Source organism: Podarcis raffonei, chromosome Z, assembly GCF_027172205.1.
Source record: "Podarcis raffonei isolate rPodRaf1 chromosome Z, rPodRaf1.pri, whole genome shotgun sequence".
NCBI lineage: Eukaryota > Metazoa > Chordata > Lepidosauria > Squamata > Lacertidae > Podarcis > Podarcis raffonei.
Window position 1 is genome coordinate 29,732,158 of NC_070621.1, and position 17,425 is coordinate 29,749,582.

The following is a 17,425-nucleotide window of genomic DNA, read 5'->3' on the forward strand; positions in this document are numbered from 1 at the left end:
AGGCAAATCAGATCTTTTTCAAAGTGTCAAAGTGGGGTCCAAACTAAATGTTGTGGTTGATACAACCCCCGATTCTCTCTCTCTCTCTCTCTCTCTCTCTCTCTCTCTCTCTCTCCCTCTCTCTTAAGACACTGAACTGGTGGTTTGCATTAGTTCAGATATCTGTTGGAATCTCATTTCCTTCTGTCATATGCATGCATATTTTGTTTTGGTGTTCTGTGAAGACCTCCCTTTCATCATGAGCTGAATCAGTACTCTTCAGTTATTATTACACATATATAGCCTTATAATAGAAACAGTTACAGAGCCACAACCACAATAAATCATAGCAAATGCGCCTCTATAATTAATACTTTGAAATTTTAAAGAATGTCTAGGCGTTTATTAAGAGAGCTTTAGCTAGTTAGATATCAATTACCACACTTATAAATGTCTCTTAGCACTTTAAAGAATTATTTGATATTTAACTTGCCATGGGCAATCATGTTCATTAAGAGCCTCATACATAAAAAAGAAAATCTTTGGGCAATTCTGTGGGATTTACACATTAATGAAGTTAATTTTATGTCTCTCACTAGGTTTTTTTTATGGGTGGTATGCTTAGACATGCATTCATCTTCTCCTTTTCTTCTTTTTACTCCTTACTGTACATCTCTTATTGTGAATTGGTACTACAGTGTAAACTTTGGAAAAGCAGGGATCAAAAGACTAGAAAAGCCTATCTCAGTTAACATATAGAGAGGGGGCAGGAATACATCACCTGGCCCAGCCTCCAACATCATACCCCTGAGCAGCTCCACCCCTCCAACCTGCATGCATTGGATGAAGGTCAGAAATAAAATGTAGGAAGCTGTCACATTGGTCTATTGAGTTCAGTATTGTCTAGAATGACCGGCAGCAGCACTCCAATGGCTAAACTCATGCTAGGGATCACGAGTCATCAGCTATGAATGAATAAAGCCTGCTATAGACAAATAGGTCCAGGGTTTTTTTGTGCTAGTCATCTTCAAAGTTTGATATATATATTTTACAAGCATCATCTATCTACATTTTTTATTTGCTAAGTTAGCAAAAATGGATGAAATGTGTAGGTATGGCAGACTGTTCAGTGGGAGCCCTTCTAAAGTGATGAGTCCTGCTGAATTTTCCTGCAAGGGCAGCCTTTAAAACTATTTTCATCCTGAGAGTCACCTTATGTCCTGGAAATTGCTGCATGCCATCTATGGGTGCTGCCAGAGGCAAAAGTGGGCCAAGTAGGACTCTTACCTTGGTACATCCCATCCAGTATGACATTAGCCAGCCAGATGCTTCTGAGAAGCCTACAATCAGTGCATGGAGACATTATTCCTCTTCCATTGCTGTTACCCAGCAAGTGGTGCTCAGGGGCATACTGTCTCTGAAACCTAGACGCTGTGTGTACAGCCATCATGACTCCTAACCTAACTTTCCTCTGTGTATTTGTTTAATCCTCTTTTAAAGCCATCTAAAATGGTGGCTGCCATCACATCCTGAAGTAGTCAGTTCCATGGATTAATTATGTGCTATGTCTGTCCTTAGGACACGGGTGGCCACTGAGCCTAGGACTTGCCACTCAGAAGGTCGGCAGTTCGAATCCCCGCGACAGGGTGAGCTCCCGTTGCTCGGTCCCTGCTCCTGCCAACCTAGCAGTTCGAAAGCATGTCAAAGTGCAAGTAAATACATAGGTACCGCTCCGGCGGGAAGGTAAACAGCGTTTCCATGCGCTGCTCTGGTTAGCCAGAAGTGGTTTAGTCATGCTGGCCACATGACCCGGAAGCTGTACGCCGGCTCCCTCGGCCAGTAAAACGAGATGAGCGCTGCAACCCTAGAGTCGGTCACGACTGGACCTAATGGTCAGGGGTCCCTTTACCCTTTACCTATGCCTGTCCTTAATCTCTTCCACCTTGGGAACATAGGACACTGCCTTTTACTAAGCCAGGTCCATCTAGCTAAGTGTTGTCTTCACTGACTGACAGTGGCTCTCCAGGATTTCTGCTAGTGGACATTCCCAGTCCTGTCAGGAGATGCTGGGGATTGAACCTGGGACCTTCTGCACAGACTGCAGATGCTCTGCCACTGAGCTACAGTTCACCTATTTACTGCCATGTGTCTCCAGGTTCTATTACTATGAGAAAGGGAGAAAAACACCTGCCTGTTGGCTTTCTCTATTCAATGCAAAATGCCATAAACCTGGATCATTTCACCTCTTACTTGCCTTTTTTTCTGAACCAGAAAGTCCCAATCAACATAGAGTTTCTTCAAAGGGGTGAAAACTTATTTATACCAACATAACAAACCTTTAAATTGTTTTATGATCTGATCTGATTACATCTTCATGGGGTTAATCGAAAGCTGAAGGCAGTTTAAAAGAAGGCAAGTGCCCCTTGTTAACTAGGGTCTCTTCAATCTTCTTCCTCTGTTTCACTTCAGAATGAACGGTTATACATACGATCTGGCATGCAAAAAAGACAAAAAGGGAAAGGGAAAAAAGAACAGAATTCAGGATAAGTTCACAGTGAAATTAGAGGGAGCCAGTATAATGAGCGCAGGCGAATATAAGCAATGCCAAATTACCAATGTTTATCGATTCAGAATAGCAACCCTGAACCAATCAACCATTTTCGGCATCTCATTAGGTAAAGAAGCCTTAACAAATGATGTGTTAAACTTCTTTGAGATCATATCAGGGATTTACCTGGAGGTCTAACACATCAGTGCAAAGAGGTCCTAATGCTACCTCAAGCATGTCAGATTCACCATAAAGCACTCTTAGAGGGAAGCAACTGCAATAACAAGATTTTCACAGATAAAATCAGCAATCCTGTCTGGAAAATATATCAGAGAGAGGGAGAGGGGGAGAGTCCTATTGCAAAGAGAGCTGAGTTGAGTTTTTCAGAAGACATGTTTCTTTTGAGAACATGTCTGAGATTTTTCTTTTACTCACACCCGTAGAAAAAGGAAAGCACATTGTAAAATCCCCCCAAACGTTCTCTACTGTTTTATGTGGACACCATTTCCTATCTCTTCTTTCTTCTTCTTTTTTGGCAATCACTCGTAGCTGAGTAAGATTGTCTTCCATAAACATGGTTTAAACAAGTCCGTAAGTGACTGTGCAGGCCAATTCTGGATCCACACGTCCTTCCACAGGGGGACATTGGTTTCCAGGTGGGAGTTGATCACCGTATGGATTTGCCAAGCGTGCCTTCCTCTTAGCACGTTTCTCCCTTGCGTTCTGAGTTCGAGTGTCTTCAAAGTTCATGACACCTTAGGTAAAGGCTGTTCTCCAACTGGAGCGGTCGCAGGCCAGTGTTTTCCAGTTGTCTGTGTTTATATTACATTTTTTTAGATCTGCCTTGAGACAGTATTTAAACCTCTTTTGTTGACCACCAGCATTGCGCTTTCCATTTTTAAGTTCGGAATAGAGTAGTTGCTTTGGAATACGATAATCAGGCATCCACACAACATGACCAGTCCAACGAAGTTGATGTTGAAGAATCATTGCTTCAACACCGGTGATCTTTGCTTCATCCAGTACATTGGTATTAGTTTGCCTGTCTTCCTAAGTGATGTGTAAGATTTTTTGGAGACACCATTGATGGAATCTTTCAAGAAGTTGGAGATGGCGTTTGTAAGTGGACCATGTTTCACAAGCATACAGAAAGGTTGGTAGTACAATAGCTTTGTAAGCAAGCATTTTGGTTTCCCTGTGAATGTCCTGGTCCTCAAACACTCTGCACTTCAATCGGGAGAAGGCCGCACTCACAGAACTCAGGCGATGCTGGATTTCAGCATCAATGTTGACCCTTGTGGAAAGATAACTGCCTAGGTAGGAGAAGTGATCAACATTTTCCAACATTACACCTTGTCGTGGTGAGTGGGCTTACATGTTTCTATGACCCTTGTGAGCGAAGCCGTCAGGAATCTTGTACTCCCAGCAGGGTCACCCAAGGCAGTAAGGTCAAAGGGAAGGAGCTAGACAAAGAATGATCCAAGAAGTCCTCAACAGCAGAACAGGCAGATGATAACAAGCGGTATGTTACAACAGCTGTGAAGGTGGGATGAAGACTGCAGCAGATAGGATCTACTGGTTTGTCATGACTACTCATGCCATCGGAACAGAGCCCTACTGCGAAGACTGTGCATTGATCATCATGCACTGATCTACACACATAAAACAAATTCATGCACAGGCGTCTTCCAAAAACCCAACCCAAACCCCAGTGGAGAAGGCAGAGATGTGTGTGGATGTGCAGAAAGCAGCCTACTATACAAAGATAAAATTTACACCTGTTGCTCTGTCCACTTTTGCACATGGCCCTGCCCACCCCGGCATGTGAACCCTGGAAGGTTGCCTAGAAGGGAATGTGGCCATTGGGCTGAAATAAGTTTCTAATTTGATGCCCTAATTTAATGATCATTGTACTAGGAAAGAGAGAGGTTTGCAGTGGTAGCAGAGAAAAGAAGAGTATCAATAATTAATCAGCTCTCCCAAACAGAAGAACTTGGAAGTGAGGACTACTGTGTTATTGAGTCTGACCTCCAAGTAAGTTGCCCCAATCCAAAATGTATTTTGTGTGAAATCAGTAGATCGTAACTGTATAACTGTGACCAAATTTATCTTGTTGATTTTGAGAGTTCTTAGGTGTGATTAACTTTGTCTGAATTGAGGCTACTGGGTTTAAGGTGTCGAGTGTTCATGTGTGTTGAATCTGGAAATACTGTCAGTCATTTTAAGTGCAAATATGATTATAGAAACCATTTTTAAATTTGCCATTGACAGGTTTACAGAGCAATCCCATGCAGGTTGGAATTAAGTGTCACTATGCTCAATACCTATCAATTCTGAAGGAAATCAGCCCTGAGTGCTCACTGGAAGGACAGATCCTGAAGCTGAGGCTCCAATACTTTGGCCACCTCATGAGAAGAGAAGACTCCCTGGAGAAGACCCTGATGCTGGGAAAGATTGAGGGCACAAGAAAGGGGACGACAGAGGACAAGATGGTTGGACAGTGTTCTCAAAGCTACCAGCATGAGTTTGACCAAACTGGAGGAGGCAGTGGAAGACAGGAGTGCCTGGCGTGCTCTGGTCCATGGGGTCATGAAGAGTCGGACATGACTAAATGACTGAACAACAACAAATGCTCAATACTCCCAGGGAGCATACCATTGTAGCTCAAATCTAAAACAACTGTAATGTACTAGTTTCCTCTCCCTTTATCTGCTTTCCAATATAAACTGTATATATTTTGCTGCTGCTGCTCTTCAGGCCTGTGCATATTCCTGGGATCACATACCAAACAGCAGTGGTTGGCTGGTAAACCAATCTAAGCCAACACGTAGGAATGAGAGTCCATCTCACTTCTGCTGACATGTCTTTATTCATTTCGCCTGACTAGTTGACTCATAGTCGGAAGCCTGCCTCAGGCAATGCTTTGTATTTTAGACAGGATAGCAGGAGGGAGAGAAGAAGAAAGCAGGAAATATGTGGGTGACAAAGGGTGCCTCCAGACTGCCACTATTTTGCAGGAGGGATTCAAGTGCATACTAGAACGTTAGCTTTACACAATTAAAGTGGATTAAAGTGCTCCCTTGGCCTAGTGCAACAAATCCACTTTTCAAATCACAGGGAATTTGCAGTTAGGGAAGTGAGGTGTAAATGCACCCATTTTGGCATTTGAAAAACTTTAAGATGTTATATGCTCAATGCCCAGGAAATTGCTTTTTCTTGTTAAAAGCTACTGGAAATAAATAAAACAGGCATGTGTTCTCTCTTGAAGACTTGACAATCTAAATTGGCTACTATTAGCCTCCTTGGGAATTAATCATTATTCCAGGGTACTCTAAAACCAAAATGTGCTTGAAGCAAAGACTTATTGACACAGAAACTGCCCCAGCTTTGTGGCCTGCAAATATTTTGGACTGCAACTCCCATCAGCTGATGGGAACTGTAGTCTGAAACATCTGGAGGGCACCAGGTTGGAGAAAGTTGGGGCATAGATTGCTGTCATATTAGTGCATCATCATAGGGCATCAGTTAGCTAGTGTTGCTTTTCTCTCTCTGCATGTCTTATTATTTTGCCTTCCTCGTTCCCAATACTTTATTTACTAAACATGATAATGGCCAGATTTGGGCAACCCTTTTCACTCATTTTATTTAACGGAGGTGTGGGAAGCCATATATTGCTGAACTACAACTACCATCATCCCTTGTGAATGGCCATGCTTGCTGGAGCTGATTGAAATTGTAGTTCAAAACATCTGGACAGCCAAAGGTTCCTCACACCTGATTTAATGTCTTGCCTTGTGCTCTATTGACAAGTCTTATGACAGTAATCCCTGCTGTGTAACCTTTATGTCTGTGTGGGTTTTAGATAGTAGAACATTTGATTCATATTTTTTCTCCAATGTGATTTTTATAATGCCCCATGAAAAGCACTTATTTGTGTACAGATTGAATCTTATCTAGGAAAGGATGCAGGTTTTATACCAATTTCCAATTAGCATATATCACAACCTTTATTACTGGGGAGAAGGGAATATCCCAGATAATTTTGGGTTGCCACCATAACAATGCATAGCAAATATGGCTGAAGAATATTTATAAACACTTTGAGTCAATAAAGGAATATGGGGATCGTTTTTGGTATGCATGTTATATTTGAGTAATGATCTACAGATATACTGTATATAGTATTTACACACAATCAGAATGGCGGATGAAACTCATGTCAGAATTACTCCCCTTTTACCATTTCCACTCAGGCTTAGCCTGATGGGAATGGCAGTTTGTATGATGTGAATTTGGCTCACAGCTCATGGTTACCAACCTCTGTACTGTAGTACCTCAGGTTAAGTACTTACCGGTAATTCTTTCTGGAGGTCTGTTCTGAAACTGTTCTTAACCTGAAGCACCACTTTAGCTAATGGGGCCTCCCGCTGCCGGCGCACCGCCGGAGCACGATTTCTGTTCTCATCCTGAAGCAAAGTTCTTAACCTGAAGCATTATTTCTGGGTTAGCGGAGTCTGTAACCTGAAGCATCTGTAACTTGAAGCGCATGTAACCCGAGGTACCACTGTGCTATACTGCTGATGAAAATGTCTTCTCTATCAAAAGATAACTTTTATTCATTGATGAAAATGAAGAGTAAAATAAACCACCTCCCTTTTCTACTGAAGTGTTATATTTTAGAAAAGAGAATAGAAAATGCAAACAGCCCTCCCCCTGTCCAGCTCTGACTCGTGTTCTGTTTGAAGTGTCAGCTCTGGTTTTTATCACCATTTTATTACCATTGAGGGAGAGCCCTCAGCAGTGTAGAGAGTCCTGCTTTACTCAATAACATTTCAGACGTGGCTTTCTCTGAGTAGAGAAATGAGGGGACAAGCAGAGGTGAATGATAAAGTGTGCTGAAAATCCAGGCTGACACATTGGTCCTGATCACATGAAACTGAGGTCAAAGGGAAAACTATAAAACACCTGCCCGAATCTGCCATTTAAAAGAAAAACAAAAAACAAGCAGCATTCTTTCTTTCTTCTCTTTCATTAAAAAATAAACAAAACAAAACAAATCAGTGTTTCTTTCATTTTGGGGGAGAGGAGAGGGGAAAGATATCTGGTTTTCCACACACTGTGAAAACATCCTGATTGCTGGTTTGCAGACTCACAGTTTCAAGCTTTAGACAAAAGGATCATGTGGCATTCATTAGCCTAGGTTGGTGGTGGCTGTATTTGAGGATCTTGTCATCTTGGCTGACTGGCTCAATAGCCTTAGAATGGCTTTTTAGAAGTATTTCTGCAAACGTCAATGAAGGTTGCCCCCCTCCCCACCTCAAGAACCCTCATGCCAAAATTTGGCAATGATGTATTGATAGGTGGCCAAACCTAGAAAACAAACGGACAAGGCCTTTTCCAATATATATAGTAGACAGTTCCACTATAAATGTGTGTGGTGTAGATTAACTATCAGTTTTGCTTTCCCAGACAATTTTCTGCAGCGATTTGCAGTTTTTTGGGGGGGGGAGGGGGGCCGGAATCCTCATAAAATCCCCACCAGCTTTTTAGCATAAATTTGTTTATTCATTGAACTTATATCTCACCCTTCCTCCCGAAGGACCCCAGATTTTGGATAACGTACACGTTTGCCCTAATATAAAACACTTTTGCATGCTATTTTCACTTATTCCCCACCCCCCAGTATATATGTATTTTTATGCACACTCTACCCTAGTATATACATTTTTAATGCATTATTTGGCTAGAGTTTTGCATGGCAGGATTTGGAAACATGTGCATGTCAAAGGATGGTTCTATTTCAGTTTGCGTATTGTTCAGAAAGTACAAATTAGGTAGGCTCACCTTTAAATGCAAACTTAATTGATTTTCTCCCCTGACCTATTTCTGCCCTGAATAAGCCAGCTATGCATGTTCATATATGTTATTCCCTTGTGAGGATTTCAGTAAGGGGAAAAGGAAGTGAAAAGCAGTTTTCTTGATGGAAACATCCATTCCCCCCTCTTTGGATAAACTTGCAGACCTTTAGGATGTTGGAACAAGATCCCTTTTCCTGTCTTGAGGGACTTTTGATGAAGGAAGTACCGTAGGTCCCTGCCCCAGCTGGATCTATCCCTTTACTACACCCCACATGTCTCTTCTCAAAGAATATACCCTTTTCATATCCAGATACAGTGGTACCTCGGGTTACAGACGCTTCAGGTTACAGACTCCACTAACCCAGAAATAGTACCTCAGGTTAAGAACTTTGCTTCAGGATGAGAACAGAAATCATGCGGCAGTGGCACAGCAGCAGCAGGAGGACCCATTAGCTAAAGTGGTGCTTCAGGTTAAGAACAGTTTCAGGTTAAGAATGGACCTCCAGAACGAATTAAGTTCTTAATCCGAGGTTCCACTGTATTTGTTTGTTTGTTTTTGTCTCTGAAACTGATTCTTAGTTAATACCACTCAATGGGACCACCCACATAGGCATTTAATTCATATTTGCAACTTGACTCGTAAGAGAGGTGGCACACAGAAGGAGGGATAAGGAGAGAGAATGAACACTAAAGGCTGCCTTATACTGAGTCTGACCGTTTGCCTACATAGTTCAGTATTGTCAACAATGACTGGCAGTGACTTTTCCACATTTCAGACAGGTAGGGGTAATCTCTACCTGGAGATGCTAGGGACTGAACAGAGGACTTTTTGCATGCAAAGCAGATGCTCTACCACTGAACTATTATGCCTCAAAACATTAGATCTGGATTTGTTTATTTAATTTCTCAACGAAGTGCTGGCATATAAGCAGAACTAAGCAATTCCTCCTTTGCCCAGCTTTCCAAACTGTGTGTTGCGGCACGTTAGTGTGTCGGCTGCAGTGTGTAGGTGTGTCGTGTGAATGTTCCCCGTGCTCCTCCCAGGGCTGGAAAGGGGTTAGTTTAACCTCTGGTTGGCTAGTAAAACTGAATCACTGTGTTGCGAAATGATGCGTATCTAAAAAATGTGTCACCAACCTGAAAAGTTTAGAAGGCTCTGGTGTAGTGTATATGTTGTGTGCTGCTTATATGCTGTGTCATGTGTGTGTATAAGTCAAGGTGGGATGTGGACCCTCGGGATGTTGTTGGCCAAGCATCAGGGGCAATGGGAATTATATTCCAGCAACATCTAGCAGAACACAGGTTCCCCAATCTTCCTTACAAAGCAGAATGGTCCTTAATTCCCAACCAGGACTTTAGATCATGTGGAGCACCTACATGCATATAGGTAGAGCTACACAGGTGTTCTTTTGCAGACATCCTGCTGAACTTGGTGAATATTAAGGGAAGGATATGTGAGCTATTGTTTCTGTGAACTTCGTGTTAATTACAGCAATACTGTAAACACAAGTCAAAAGGGCACTCTTAAAAATATAATACTTCTACTACTACTGCTTCCTGTAGTTTACCTGTTTCTTCCCTTTTAGCCTAACAGAGAAGGAACAGGTAAGCTGCAGGTAGCAATATTCTAACTCAGCCTAAGACCAGGGTGTGGCTGTCATCATCCCTGACCACTGGCTGTGCTGGCTGTGGCTGATGAGTTTTGGAGTCCCACAACATCTGGAGGGCCATAGGTCTTTGGGAAGCAGAACGGTGGCACAACCATCATCAACTTGAAAGTAGATTTTCCTTTCCTTTTCCATAATCAGAACTTCCTATGAAGACATATCTGCTTGATAGTTGTCTGGCAGCTTGATTATTACCTGAACACACACACACACACACACAACGCCATACAAATTAGGCTAACACACTGTACTTGGAATAAAGATTACTCTCCAACAATTGACAGCATAACAATAAACTCATCAACGGTGCTGTGCTAATCAAACAATAAAGCACTTTTCATTAGATGACTACCTCTCCTTCAGTAACGCACTATTAAGTGGCTGTGTTTAATTAGAAAGGTAATTGATGAGACCTTGCTTTAATGAATATAGGTATGCATATGTCAATATCATTCTTCTTAACTTTGATGATTCATGCTCTCTTTTCCTATGCCCGCCCCTACTCAACAAGATGGTTAACAATATATCACGAGTTTGACTGTCAACTTGCAATTTCTGGAGCAGTTATAATTGCCAGTGTTAGCTGCATCCTTCCCAAAAACCTGTGCGACAGGCAGTTTTTACAGATGGAAGACTGAGACTGAGAACAGCTTGCCCAAGGTCACATAATGGCAAAAAATGGCAACCTTCAGCAACCTCACTCTCCTTAATCATAACCATACATAGAAAGAACATGGCTCCCCCCTTGAATCCCAGGAGCTAGGGTGCAAGGAACCATAGCTTTGTAAGGGGTAAAGTACAGTTCCCAGGGTTTGGGAGGGGAAGCTATGTACTTTAAATATATGGTGTGGATGTGACCTAAAAAGCTGCAATCTTAACTATGCCTACTCAGAAGTAAGTTATATTGAATTCAGTTGGGCCTCCATTTCAAGTAAGTGGGGTTAGGATTGCAGCCTTAGAGTAACAAGAACTTGAACTGAGTATTGGTTGACTGGGTACCTTATAATGCCAGTTCAGACCATTTGTCTATCTAACCCAATAGTGTCTAGATTCAGGTAGATAGCCGTGGTGGTCTGATGCAGTAGAAATATATATATATATATATATAGTCCAGTAGCACCTTAGAGACCAACTAAGTTTGTTCTTGGTATGAGCTTTCATGTTTATGCACACATCTTCAGATATGTATCTGAAGGAGTGTGCACGCACACGAAAACTCATACCAAGAGCAAACTTAGTTGGTCTCTAAGATGCTACCAGCAGTGTCTGTGAAAGACTGTGGTTCTCCAGGGTTACAGGAAGAAGTAAGTCTTTCCCAACAACTGGTCTTATCTGATTCTTTTAACTGGAGATACCAGTGACTGAACCTGGCACCTATTGCATGCAGTGCATGTGCTGTACTCCTGAGCTACATGCCTTTCCCAACAACCAGTGCACACAGTGTAACAAGGGTGGGTGCAGTGCTTTTTTCCTAGAAAAATAGGTGTCAGTACTCACCATGGAGTTGTTACAGTAAGTGCTATACTCTGCAACAACAACAAAAAGTGGTACCAGTACTGCGTACGCTTGAGTACCCAAAGGAAAAAAAGCACTGGGTGGGTGAGCTACTTAAACCTTCTGCAGGATCTTCATTTCCCTCTCTTAGGACTACGAGGTCTGTTGGGATTCAGATCCTGAGTCTTGAGAGCAGAGTGGGATAGGTGCTCTACAAAAACAGTGGTTAGAGCTTGGAGGGATGAGTGGAGACTAGAGGAGCTTGGTGCATCAGGGGGAATGTGGCTGTGTCTATTAACATAGACCCAGAGGATGCAGCTTGGAGTTAGGGGTGGTGCCTTAGGGGACAATGGGTAGAGCCTGGTGGGATAGGGTTGAACTTTATGGAATTTAGTGAGTCAGGCAAAAGGTTTTGACTTTCAGGGTTGGGTGTGATGATCTTAGCATTTCCTTCTTCCATCACCCTGCAATTTTATTCTGCACCCAAAAGATCTCTTGAAGGATGCTAGAATTCTGAATCAATTAAAGCCACATATGCACCATACATTTAAAGTGCTAACATACTACTTTTACATTTGCGTGGACAGGCGGAGTCCCCAGATCCCGAGCGGTCCCCCCGCCCCATCATGTGGAATAATGAGTCAAGACAACGTGCTATGGGATTAAATTGGCCACAACTTTATTAAATTTCAAATGTGGGTAGACCTTGGCTCAGGCATTGGGTGTTCTCGCTCCCCAGTCCCCAGCCGGGGACCTAGGGAGCTTCAGGGTTATCCAGTGTGTGTGGGGGGGGATGGGCCGGCTCTGGAGAACATATGTTCAAGCAGAGATAGCCGCCCCCATTACGCCGCCGCTGCAGGGGAGAGCAATGACAACCTTTCGGCGTACGGTCAAAGCCTCCCTTCAGATACCCCTTTAACGGGGAACCCTGGTATCGCCGCCGCAAAGAGGAAGATGGACTAAAGGATTCTGCCCAAGGCCTGATACCGCCAAAGTTGTGACGTTTTGCTACGGGAAAGGCAAAACCTGCCAATGCAGGGAAATTCCTTTCCGGCCCTTTAACAGCGACTTTAACGTAGCAGCGCCCGCATACCTGTGAAGATAAGTTAACCTGCAAAACCTATGAAGAAAAGTTAACCTGCAAAAGAAGACATTAACTGAGGGTGGGTAGGGTGGGAGAAGCTCTGGAGCCAAGTGAGGATTCCCAGGTAAGATCCTCCCTCTATTGTGTGGGCAGGTAATCCCTCCCCTACCTGGCCTGGTCTCCTTGGCAACGCTTCCCCCAGGTGGGATTGGACAACTCACTGAGGTAGGTGGAGACCTCCAGGTATCCCACCTGAGGGAAGGCAAAGCCAAGCCTATGCTGATTGGGCCGCTCCAGATCTAGGGCTGCGCGCATCCACGCAAAGGGCGCCCCCCGTTTTAAGCGGGGAGCGGTCATTGTGGCTTTCCCAAAAGGGATTGTGGGTGGTTAAGGGTGCTGATAGTTTTTAGGAGAACCCCATTCTTCTCACAGAACTACAATCTCCTGAGTTTCCTGGCAAGAGAGATTGATTGTCATCAAACTACTCTGAGCACTGTAGCTCTGTGAAGGGAATAGGGGTCTTCTAACAACTCTCAGCATGCTTAACAAACTATAATAGTGCTTCAAACAGGACATGGATGGTGGCCTGAGCCTGATTTTAACATTTCAAACCATTAGAAGACACACTATTGATGCAAACAGCTTCTGGATCAGTATTACTCAGAACCTTCTGTGCCCAGTTACTGTGAGAGCCAAAGGTCTGCAAAGTGTAGACTTTTTTGGTCAAAACAGAGTGGTCGCATTAAGTATATTTAAATCAATGAGCTGGAGCATGCCCAGCTGAACACTGGATTGTGGCCAATCTCCACAAACCGAAGGCATTTCTCTCTGTAGCTTTGGGACCCCTTCTCATTTGCTCTGCTAGCAGAGACATAAAATATTTATACAATGAGTAAAACTAATCTGACAATTAATGAAAACCACAATGTCTGCGGTTTAATTTCTGCTTTTTTATTATTAATTGGTGTCCTTTCCCATATAAATAGATAGATAGATAGATGATAGATAGATAGATAGATAGATAGATATAGATAGATAGATAGATGATAGATAGATAGATAGATAGATAGATAGATAGATAGATAGATAGATAGATAGATAGATGATAGATGATAGATGATAGATAGATAGATAGATGATAGATAGATAGATAGATAGATAGATAGACAGGTAGATGAAAAGGAAAATATATAAAAGGAAAATAAAAAGGGGAAATAAATAAGTAAAAATAAGATAAGGGCTGGGAAGAGCTAACAAAGGTTCCATTAAATTAGGGAGTAACAAACAAACACAACCAATTTATGCATCAGAGTCATTAAATGTGAATCCTCACCCCCACTTTCCACACAGATAGTACTTAGGTCTGATACAATTGATCCTTGGGGAGCACTTGCCTTAATTATGAAATGAAACACCTCTGCTAATGTAGCCTCAGAACCTTGTTAGTTTATACCCCAGGCATGTGGCTAAGGATGAGCTCGAAATGCAAAGGCAGACATTGTTGGTCTCTGATGCAGAGTGGCATTCCTTTATGAACCACTCGCCTTCCTCCTTGCCCTTGGAGTAAGGATAAAATGCAAGACCTCTTCAGTCCAACTCAGCACACAAATAATAATGAAGAGCTTATTGGTGGGCAACTAGTATCTGTACTGGAAAGCCTTTTTGAGCTGATGACCTGCCCTTGTGTTGGTGGGACTCACTCCTTTGGCATGATGAGCCTTGCAGGAAAAATTAAAAGAAGATGTAAACAGCAAATGCAGACATTTTGCAACATAGCTAAAAATAAATGGCACTACTGGCAATTATGCAAGTTTTACTGGATACATTAAAAAGACATTAAATGCACAGCTGTTTTAAGTGTCTTTTAAGCTGATAAATTAACTGTCTAATAAATTGTAAGATTTGTCAGCTAATAATGCTATTTTATCTGCTTTAACATATGCCTTCCTAGTTCATGAAGCATTATTGTAAGTGCCAAAAGGAGATAATGTGCATTTTACAGTGTTATGTCTTAAGTGGAATGGATCATTGGCCATGAAGAAGTGTGTTAATAAATCTCCCAGGCTTTGTTAATTGCACTCAATGAAGTGTCACTGTTAAAACACAAAAGATGTGATAGAGAAAGCTGAACATAATGTCTTTCAGTTTTACAATTAACAGTTCACTAGGCAAATCGACCAAAAAGACCATAATTTGTTGAAGCCTTATTAACTTACATTTTCCTAGTCAAGGTCATAATTGTGAATGGCTTAAAGCTATCTTTTTTATGCTCATCAAGAAGAAGTAACCTTGCTGGAGAGAATGAACTCCTCAGTCTCTCACTGGTGCTTATCGCTTGCCCAGCAGGTAGCAGACAAATAAAGCTGAACTCTGTCACATAACAGCCTCTCCAAGTTATCCGCCATCCAGAAAATGTACCTGAGATGTCTGAAGAGCTTTTCCTGGATGTAATGGGCACACAGCATCATGCCAGCTGTGGCTGCTTCTTCTTTTATGCTTTGCATTTCATGGCATGCCCTCTGTGCTATAGGACCTTGGAACACTAAGGGAGATGGGCAGTGAGGGGGTGTGCATGGTTTGACATCACCCAATTTCCACATCACTGTTTTAAATATTTGTTTTTAATTGCACATACACACATATTGAAAATGGAGACTGCTAGATCAGGCCAATAGCCCAGAAACTGCCCATCTAGTCCTGCATCCAGATCTCACACAAGGCCCAAGGGAAGCCCTAAGCAAAACCTGAGTACAACAGCACTCTCACCCACCTGTGATCTATAGCTACTGGCATTCAGTTGCATACTGCCTCCGACAGCAGGGGCAGAACACAGCCATTGGGCTGGTTGCCATTGATAGTCCTATACTCCATGTCTAGTCATATTTTAAAGTCATATTTTAAATTGGTGGCCATCTCTGCCTTCTGTAGAAGCAAATTTCTAAAGGATGGTCCTTGTCCCACCCCCAGCACAGCTGCAAAACTTGCATATGCAAATTTAAAAATTGGTGGTGGAGAGAATATTTACCAATATTTCACTAGATTTAATGTGCACATGGTAGGTTCATTAGTGGGCAATGAATCCATACAAAAAGTGACCTTGCACGTGCTTCTTATATGTTGTCTTTTTTTTTTTAAAGGATGCCGCCTTTTAAAAAACAAAACAAGAAATCCATTTGAAATAAAAAGGTAGCGTAAACCCTGTGGATTTGTGTTTAGTCCTTGTGGCTGGCTCCTTGTGTTGATCACAACCAGTAAAAAGGAACTTTTAAAAAAAAAGAAACAGAACAAGAAAATGTCAAGCTTTTAATGTAGCTATTTAGCATGCAAAGCACACTAATAAAATCTGATGTAGCAATTCTTTATTATTTCATGGGGGAAATGGGGGCAAGAATAGCAACGTTCTCCATACCAATGTCACATTTAATTGACTTCAGATGGAGAGCAACCAGAGTGTATTTTCTGGTGGTTTGACGAGTGTATTTTCAAAATGAAATCAAAGGTGCCTCTTCTCTCCTTTCTGTAGCTGCAAAGATCCTGCCTGCAGTTGGATGTCATTAACCAAAGCACCTCCAAAGGAAAGAATTACTGGCTGCTGGGGTCGGTTAATCAGTATCAAATTTACTGGCCCTCATCAGTTTTAATTTAATTAAAAATAAATAAACCTTCCAGTAACTAAATTTGCTAGAAATCATAATAAAGACACATAATCTTGCTGATCCAACATCAAGTGTTCACACCATTAACAGAGCTCTCACTCTTTCTCCAGCCACAGCACACCACTTGAATGCATTATCCAACATCGCCTCTGCTGTTTCTCATCAGCCTTTATTATAATGGACAAGTAGCACTAGCATCAGGGTTTTTCTTCTTCTTTTTTTAGTCCATTCAGATTTGGGGGAAAGAAAAATGCAGTATTACAGATAAATTGCCAGCCCTCCAGTAGGGAGAGTGTTTGACTAACATAGCATGTAGGGAAGGAATATCAAGGTGCAGCAGCTCACAAAGCTATTCATTTGGCTTTGAGCAAAGGCAGTGCCACACAAATATACACACCCTTGCTCAAGTCCTGAGTTCCACATATGCCCCAGTGTGTACAGGGGGAGCCACCTGTTGAGTGGCAGTGCCGTGCATTGGAACACATACCCTTGCTGAACTTGGCAAGAGTGAGGGACATTCTGCAAGGCCATGGCACTTGTCTTCTCTGCTTCAGGGACAGGAAAGACATGCAGTGATGCTGCATACCAGAATGCCTCTTTCTTGCTGAAACTCAGAGAGAGGGTGGCATTCCGCCACTGGCAGAAGCTGTCGGGTGAGTAGGGAGCCACCTCTTGCACTTCTGCCCTCTGAGGAGGCTGCTTCAACTAACCTAACAGGTGGTCTGGCTCTGAGTGAGTACATGGAGCTCCTGAACAACAGTTAAACTATAATTCAGCAGAAATTCAACATCTAGCAAAAGTTTTAAATCTGGACTTTGGCTTAGGCTATCTAAAATGTTTGCAATATGACAGCCAAATTGTTGAAGGGCTCAGTGGTAAAGCACAAGCTTTGCATGCAAATGGTTCCAAGTTCCACCCCACAGTTTCTCCAGGTAGGACTGGCAGGAGGAATCTGCCTGAAACTCCAAAGAGCCTCCGCCCATCATTGTAGAGAATACTGAGCTAGATGGACCATTAATCTGACTTGGTATGGTAGCTTCCTATGTTCAAGCTCATAGCCAAGCCCAAGTAGGTCAAACTGAAAGGACTGTGTATTCTTTCCCTGTTAATTCCAACCACAATTTTCTCCCCACTTTGCT